We start from the raw sequence: 9,230 nt of genomic DNA, 5'->3' as shown, positions 1-9,230 counted from the left end.
TTGTGTTTTTTTTAAGTCTCTTGATGTAAGAGCTATTGACAATAATGTTTTCATTTTATTTTTAAAACATACATTGGCAGACTGAGTTCACATATACAACTGATATATCCTCCAGAATGCTGAAGCTGCAACTGTGAGCGCATAAATGTCAGATGAACGGACTGAAGTTGCATGGAAAACCATGACGACGAGAGTTTAAGTACAAATTTGTCTCAGTTTCTGATAATAAAGCAATCCAATCTGTTTTATATTGGTTAAGGTGGCCTGCACATGTGGACATTTTGTAGAGCTGGATACTATTGTGGATAGTTAATATCCAAAGTCGAGGTTGGTGCTGATGTTACTGATGAAGTTTCTATTCAGTTTTTGTTCTGTGAGAGAGTCGAGAGTCTGAGGGAGATCTGCATTGTTCATGCACCTATCCCTGCGTAGGTAACGACGTACATCAACTGAACAGTCTTGCTCTTAGTGTAGTTGATCCCTTTTCATATATATATATATATATATTTCAAACATGAGAGAAAACAAGCGTTCAGTAAAACCAGCCATAATTCATTTGACATTTTAAGATAAATTCTTGCATATGAAACGTGTATAGCAATGCATACCCAGAATTGGCAGCAGTTGCATTTCTTGTATGTAGGGTCAATAGCTGGTGCAGTTGCAGAAAAGTGTACCCGATTTTTGTCCCAAAAGTGAATAGTCACCAAAAAGAGTGCTATGAATTCTTGTGTTTATGGCCATTACACAGGTTGAAGCTTTGTTGGGGTTATGGGCATTGTGGTGTAAGACCACAGGGATACAGTGAAATTGTTGATGGAAATGTTGCATGCTACCCAGCAAGCTTTTGTGTGTCCTGACACCCCAAAGTAAGGGTCACAGCTAGTTTGTCGATGCTCAACTAACATCATCCTCATGGTTTTTTTTACCCCCAGCTGATATTATAGCAGTTGTATTGTTTAAAAGTGAAATCCTTCTTGCAATCATGAGAAAATTAGTGGGTAATATTACTAATTGCAAGAGCTTGTTTTGACATTGAATAGCAAAGCGCTTTATGATACAGCAGGAAGTGGGATTCAATAGTGTAGAACGCTGGGATGTTGACACTGACATCGGTGCACTGCCACCCCTCTTCTACATTTTGTTTCTGTATTTATTTTATTTTGCTGCATAGTTTTGTCAGCGACAGCCATTTACATATATATATATATTAATATGGGCATGTGTGTGGTATAACATGGCAAGTGCAAGTTGTGCAAAGGACCCAGGTTCATCACTTCTGCCAAGACTAACAGCCTGACTGACAAAAGAGCTAATACTTAGAATAGATGAGGGAAAGAAAGAGAAGTTTGCCAAATAATTTGAATCTGACACTTCTGGCATTTCTTGTGGGAATTGTCCCCAGTTTGTGGTGAACCTACGACCTTGTGAGTTGTGCATCTTGTCTTGGACATGGTCCAACAGGTTTGTTCAAATTTACCCAGGAACAACAGTCATGAATGTGTTCGGTAAGGTCATAATGTACCAAAAAAGTGACAAGAGGTCAAACCATCGGTCTGATTTAATGTGATGTTATTTGCTTTGTTTATCTTAGTTATTATTTTTATGGCTTTTTACTGGAATTTTTCTCCTTTTTTTCCCCAAACAGTGTTGCAGTGTGAGTGAGTGCATGCAAGTTCTCATTCTGTCATGTGTCATAGCGTCATATATTGAAAGTGATGTATTCTGCTCTGTAGTCGAATTCATTAAATCTGTCATGGTCATTTTTGTGCCACAGCTTCAGTCGAGAGTAATGTATATGTTGTCTTGCATAGTTTGGATATACCTCATCCCATCTTTGCTTTTTCATTGTGGTTGTAAACAGACACACATACCATTTTTAGTCATAGCCAACACAAGTTCCTTTCAAAATCTTTTTAATGTTCTTGGCTTAGAAACCTGAGGTACAATCTGCAAGAGAGGATGCACACAATATATATATAAGATCACTCACTGCACTAAATAATGATGTAAAATGAAATAATGAATCCCCGCGACAGGTCAAGTCTGGTCTTTGCTTCCGTGAAAGACATGCCCCACCCCCAGTAACCTGACATTTTGGTCCAATTCAGTCAAGTCCCAATGTACTAAAGTTTAACCCTCTTCCTTGTGAAAAGGTCCCTCCAGTTGGAGACTAACAATGAACATGAAAGTTTTTTTTTTTTCCCTCTTTAATTGGTCTGTAAGAATGAAAGTTTCATTCTGCTGATAAAGCCTCACACACACGGAAACTGAAATGCACACGTCGAAAATGGGAAGACTTTTACCACATCCATGGAAAAATTGAAATATCTATTGCATTCAGAAACATTCTTTTCCTACATCAACAGACTTGCAGAAAAATACTCCCCAAAATTGAAATCTGTTCACTGAAATGAATAAGTTTGCTGTGCGCCATCCACAAACCCCAACCTCCACCCCTACAGGTGTGCCTTCTTATATACCTCAAATTTCCTGAGAACTGAGTACTGCTCACTGCAAACTCAACCAATGAGGAAGCCTGTCACTGCAAGCCAATTAGAACGAGCTACACAAAATGGGTACTGATGGCCAATGAGGAAGCCTGTCACTGCAAGCCAATTAGAACGAGGTACACAAAATGGGTACTGATTGGCCAATAAATCTGTATTTTCATTGGATAGCGTACTTGGTTCTCATTGGTTGATTTGTGGAAAATTTCAAGTTTTGGAAGCACACAAGGTCAAGGTTTATGGATGGCATACAGCAAATTTTCAAAACACTGCATTTCTGTGTGGGTGGAACTGATGAAACATGTTTCCTTCATATTTTTTCCCTTTGACAAAAAGCATCTATTCTCCACATTTCAAACCTGTGGTCTATTCTCTCCATGCATTTGACCACTCTATCACAAAATCATTCCACACATCTAGAATCTTCGTTAGCTCAGAAAATGATGGCTAGGAGAGGGCGGACTTGGCTGGGTGTCTTATTACTGATTTAGCTGCGAAATTTGGGCAAACCAACAGGCCAAGTTTGCACCAGTTTGACAAGGTTCAGTACATGACACCAAACATAATGCTCGACATTACCATCACACAATGGGGAATTTTAACTAAATGGAAAAGCAAACAATTGAAAATTTGACCACCTTACCCTCTACATAAATGTAAAGTTTAAGCCCCCCCACCCCCATATTGATGTGTGCATGTTTTCCCGTTCCATGCACTGATAATTAAACTTTTTTTAATCTTTGTGGCAACTAGTCTCCTGTTCTTGGTACCAACATACCAATCTGATGGGGTGGTCAATAGGTAGGGAGAATGGTCTGGCCCATTAAACACAGGAGTCCATGACTTGCTCATTGACCATGTCAAGAATTATGCATAATGCAACAGAATGAACAATTCGATCAATCAAATAAACAGGAAGCTTCCCTCACATCTGCATGAAAACGGAAGACAGAAACCAAATAGATCCAACATAAACATGAAGAAAATAGTGATGGACACACTTTCCAGTGAAAAAACAGCATTCATTCATCCCCCCCCCCCAAACCCCACAATGGAGAAGAAAAAAAAATCTGTCACTCTGTTGGGTAATGCCAGTATGGACCAGTGTTCCGACAGAAGTAAAACATGTGACAACACCAAGGCAGATACAGGAAACTGTACACTGACGTCAGAGCCTGTGACACTGTCAAACACAGTGAGATCAGAATTGTGTACACCTGTCCTCCCTCCCCACACAGGGACACAGGACAACAACTTAAAAACCAAAAAAAAAAACAGACATCAATTTGCTAACAGGAACATTCCTTTGTACACAGAGACAAGCATCTGCTAACTGGAACATTCCTTTGTACACAGAGAGAAGCATCTGCTTACTGGAACATTCCTTTGTACACACAGACATCAATTTGATAGCAGGAACATTCCTTTCTACAGTGGTCTTTTCTCAGCCAGATCAGCATGCATGCACATTTTTTTTTTTTTTTTTTAGCGGAAACATTCTGTACACAGCCTGTCTTGACCAGCAACAATATTTCCAAACAGCAGTGCAGGCATGACAAGGTTTTTACCAAAGGAGAGACCAGCACATGTAGACTGCAGCCTCAGCACTGTTTCTCTGTGGATCATTAGCGTTTTGAAACACAGCTGTGCAGCTTGACAAGCATCCACTTCCCCTTCTTTCTGTACAGTCATCAACCAACATGAAACACAAAGGAATTGGCCTGCTTTCTGTGCGGGGCTTGGTTGACGTCTGCTTTAATTAAATGAGCTGGGTTTTTTCCCACACGCCTAACCCAAACTGACCATGACTGCGCTTGTGAGAAAATCAATTCTTTATTATTAAACTTTTATCTAGATTTCAGTAAAGTGCAAATGTTACACACTGTCATACCCAACCCATCAAAGAAATGCTCCAAGAGACAAAGTAACCAACCCCATTCCTGGTTCAGAATTGAAAGAACAATAAATTCTCTTTCTAAACACATCTTATTGAGACGGAACAATAAATTCACCCACTAAACACATCTTGTTGACCAAAGTCAGAAGAAAAAAAGATGCACATCAGAAATCACTGTAATGTATATGCAAAAAAATCAGGAACCACACTTCTGACTGCATCTAATCCTGTACCAGTGTACGCAGACTTGATCCCTGCAGATAAAGAATAAAACCTTCCTCTCTCTCCAGCTGTTTGATCCCTCCAATAACATCAACCAGGACTGTGTGTGAACATCTTGCAAGCTGGTCACACTGTTTCTTTTCTGGCCTGCACTTTCTTCTTGTCAAAAGAAAAGAAAAAAAACCCACTATATAATTCTACCAAAATATAAACATCTCATTTCATTTCACACAACACATGGACTGTTAAGCATATGAGACAAAACCACCACCCCTTCTAACAACTGCTAACGGATAACTTGGCAATGCCAACTCTTAATTTGTGTTGATTGTACTCTGCCGCACTGATACAATGACAAACATTTCATACATGTTCTTTCTCATAAATGCATGCAACACCTGACCCGGTAAACAAACACACACATACACACACACGTTGATCAGAAACACTCACCTGATCAGTCTGAAAGGCCAGCGGATACAGAAATGGCATGGCAAACATACATGCAACAATGATAAAACAAAAACAAAAAAGACTGACGTAAGTTAAAACTATTCAACATCACAACCAGGTAGTAAAACAATTATCCTGACCTTGATTCTTAAGTAAAATCTTTTAAAAAGAAAAAAAAAAGGATGATAAGCATCAACATGATGACCACAAATTCAGCTATCTACACTCTCTCTCCCCACACACAGTGGCCCACTACCTTAACAATCCACTTCAATGTACCAATGTCCTCAAATACACATCAAATACCAAAATCAGATGCATGCTCAACAATCACCAGTCTGATTTAAAACAACACCAAACTCTCAAAAACAAGAGGTACTGTATTCCCCCCATCAATCACCACGTCCTGGGACTACAATGAGAGTCCCACGGATCATTTTTTGTTATGTCAGCATGTATGTGGGCAGAATGGTATCTTCTGACATGACATTTGCATAAAGACAATCACTATTCTGAAATGTTAACAATTAAGCTAAATGATTATGTGCCTTCTGATAAACGACCTTTGAATACAGATTAGCACTTTGTGAATTGTTTTTAATTAAGCAAAATGATCCATGTGTGGAAGCAAGCATTCGCCTATGTATTTTACGGAACACACTGAAATACCAATGGTGGGAGGAGAGTGTTAATTAGTGCTGTCAACAGTAACAGCAGTAATGTCTAATATTTCCACAGAAACACCTACAATGCCCACCCAGCCTCTGTGCTTTGCACTGAAGTATATCCAGTTACCACAATCAGTGATAATTATTACTATGTAAAATGTTTCACTTTCTTTGAATACAGAAATCTGCAAAAAGTCTACGGAAATATTCCATGTTTCCACAGGGGGGGGAGTAATCAAGTGTGAGGAGAGAAGATTCACACTCCTGGAGGTAGGTAGTATTGCCATGATGAATTCTTTCTCGTTTCTCATCAGTATATAAAAGAAAACAATAACTTTCAAATCAACATTGAAATCTTGCTGCTAAAAATATATAATGGTTTGCATAATAAAATAAACACAAAAAAACTGCAATGTGCACACTCTTCAAACCTTCCCCACCCACACACTCAACCAAAAATCAAAACAATAAAATTTTAACAACATTCAAGAACTTTTTCTAAACATGAGAAATTCACTTGGAAGACTTTCTTCTTGGTGCTTTCAAACTTTTGTTGTTGTTTTATATGGCATTGAAAATAATTGAAAATTAACTACACACTCACTCAATCTTGACAATCAGTATCAGTATCAGTAGCTCAAGGAGGCATCACTGCGTTCGGCCAAATCCATATATGCTACACCACATCTGCAAAGCAGATGCCTGACCAGCAGCATAACCCAACACGCTTAGTCAGGCCTTGAGAAAAAAATAAAAATAAAAATAATAATTAAAATAAAAAATATAAATAAAAAAATAATAGATAAATACAAACAAAATCAAACTATCCACTCCTCGACAAACTGAACATTCTGATCAGTCAATCATGAATTTCACAATAAAACAATTTCTCAAAACATACCTGCTGTTTTATCATTCACCTAAAGATAGCTTCTTTTTTTCTTCTTCTGAAGTACATCATTAACTAGTTAGGTCTAACACACATATCTATGTAAATTCCACAAATCCAGTTTTCAGTCTACATGGAAGTGAATCTGTGTTTCACTTAACAACTGATTCATTACACAAGACGAATGTCGTACAATCAAACTTCTAACAGCGACAGTCTCTAATAACCACTCACAACATGTTAGTTTTTGCCCAAACACACCAAGATGAAACAAACTACCACACGACTATCAAGAAAAATGGTTTTGAAAAATGTTGATAAACTGGTTTTGTCATGGAAACTCCAGAGAACACACAATTACCATGGAAACCAAACAAATGTCTACAGCATGCTTCAGCTCTCTCTCTCTCTCTCTCTCTCTCTCTCCCATCTGATAAATCAAAGATCAACAGCAAAGTCGTCTAAACAGGGAAAAACGAACAACTGCATCATTGGCACACAAATAAAAGTGAGGCTTGCAACATTCATTTGATCGTCAGATCCAACAGTAAAACAGGTCTGATAAAATATTTTTTTAAAGACAGCAATGGTTTCTATTTCACTGTGACATAACCAGACAATGACAAATAGTTGAACTGAAGAAATTTTATTTTCCGAGGATAACAGATTAAGCAACATGTTGGGTTGTTTTTTTTCTGTTTTCTTTTTTTCATCCAGCCCTCAAAAGGAGAAGAAAAAAAAAGTAACAAGAAAAAGAAAAATACACTCAACCTCACACAATGATATATACACAGAGATAACCAACCACAAGCACAATGACATAACAGCTGATAACCAGACAATAACGCACACAGCGACACAACCAGACAGTGACATACCCATGGACATAACCAGACAATGACACTAACACAGACAGACAACTTTCCTTGACAGTCCAATATCCAGGACTTGCATTCTCTCTGACAAGAATGTCCAAGAGACACAGAACACTCCAGACTGACACAACCACACAATGACAATATGACATGAACAGAAAACTTCAAGGTCAGCCTTCCAGCAGCTTGGCAGTCCAACATCCAGGACCTGATTCTTTCTACAAGAACGTCAAGTGTTTCACAACACTTAAGACCCAAGGTCTATCTATCTATCTATCTTTCAAGTCACTCCTGTGAACTACACCTCAGCGTGCTCAGAGTGGAATGACAACCATTTTGGTGCGCTTCCCAATACATTCATTAACGAACAAGTATTCACCTTGCAGCCTAACGTCTTTCTCCACGAATCCAGTTCAGACCAGACCACAGTAACATAGCCAAGCCACACAAAAATTCTTCCCCTTCACCAGCAGGCGACACTTATCACGACATCAACCAAAACTTGATGTCATGACAGACAATGATAGTGACATAACAAGAAAATCTCTCTCTCTCTCTCTCTCTCTCACACACACACACACACAGTGACATAGCCAAACAATTACACACACACAATAACAAAGCCAGACAGTGTCAGACAAAGGCAATGGCTGTTGGTTGAGGTCCACATCATAGTAAAGTATGTATATATATATATATAAGCTGGGTGAGGTTCTTCAAAAAGGCAAAGAGATGCTGTTAAAATTCATCTTTGTATATTTCATATATTGAAAAAAAAAAAAAAAAAAGAGAGAGAAGAAAATGGACTGAAAGCAACACTTAAGTGATTGGTTTTGAAATCCTATGTGACAACTGAGGAGGATATGTTCTTCAAAAAGTACACATATCAAGCAGGAAAAAAAAAAACTGTTTCATGTGAGTGCATGTACATACATGTACATCATGAACACACACACACACACACACACACACACACACACACCTGCACACACACACACACAAACCTGCACGCACATGCCTGAACCTGTGTCTGTCTTTTCAATGATTAACAACACAAACACTTCATACGCTTGTGTGTTTGCGCATGTACATTGAGCCCAACGCACTTCCTTTCCCTTTTTTTTTCAAAACTCTCAGATACAAGTATTCAAAATAAGATGCCAAGGCAGCACAAGAGATACGTTTTTAACAATGTGAATATGAACATCATAATAACCATATGCATCCACTTTCTTCATAAAAAAAAAATAAAAAAAAAAAAAATCATACTTTACAACATAGTCCCAATCATCATCATCACACAAAAGGAAAAAAAAAAGTTTTGTTTCAGTAAGTCCTTAGGCACTGTGAGGGTTGCTTTGACATCCACTGAGGTAGCTCTCTAGTAATTCCACACAAAAGTAGACCAATCTGTCAGTCCAGCTCCCCCCACCCCCACCCTCTCCCGCCCCCTCCAAACCCTCTCCCATCAAATAAATCATCAGCTGGCAGTTGCTTTATAAAAAGAAGAAGAAGAAAAAAAAAAAAAGAAGATATAATTAAGTAAGCGAGTTAACATCATGTGCAAGTCAATGAATTTTACTTTATCAGAAGTTTCTCAATAGACTTTCACACCTTTCTGGTTAGATATTAACAAGATGAAAGATGACAGAATCAGTGTAGCAAAAACAGACAAACAAACAAACAACAACAACAAACAAACAAACAAACAACAAA

The 9,230-nt window shown here is 38.2% G+C and overlaps 1 long non-coding RNA gene across 1 annotated transcript; it reads right to left on the bottom strand.

Annotated features, from left to right (window-relative positions):
• LOC143299900 (uncharacterized) lies at positions 1-8,917 on the bottom strand. Its single transcript, XR_013057577.1, has 2 exons — positions 2,603-8,917; positions 1-2,539 (listed from the first exon to the last, which is right to left on the bottom strand). It is a non-coding gene; the product is annotated as an uncharacterized LOC143299900 (long non-coding RNA).
• Between the last annotated feature and the right edge of the window lie 313 nt (positions 8,918-9,230).

The sequence above is a fragment of the Babylonia areolata genome, chromosome 25 (genome assembly GCF_041734735.1).
Source record: "Babylonia areolata isolate BAREFJ2019XMU chromosome 25, ASM4173473v1, whole genome shotgun sequence".
Taxonomy (NCBI): domain Eukaryota; kingdom Metazoa; phylum Mollusca; class Gastropoda; order Neogastropoda; family Buccinidae; genus Babylonia; species Babylonia areolata.
Note: the sequence above shows the minus strand (reverse complement) of the source record. Positions and strands in the feature narration are given on the sequence as shown.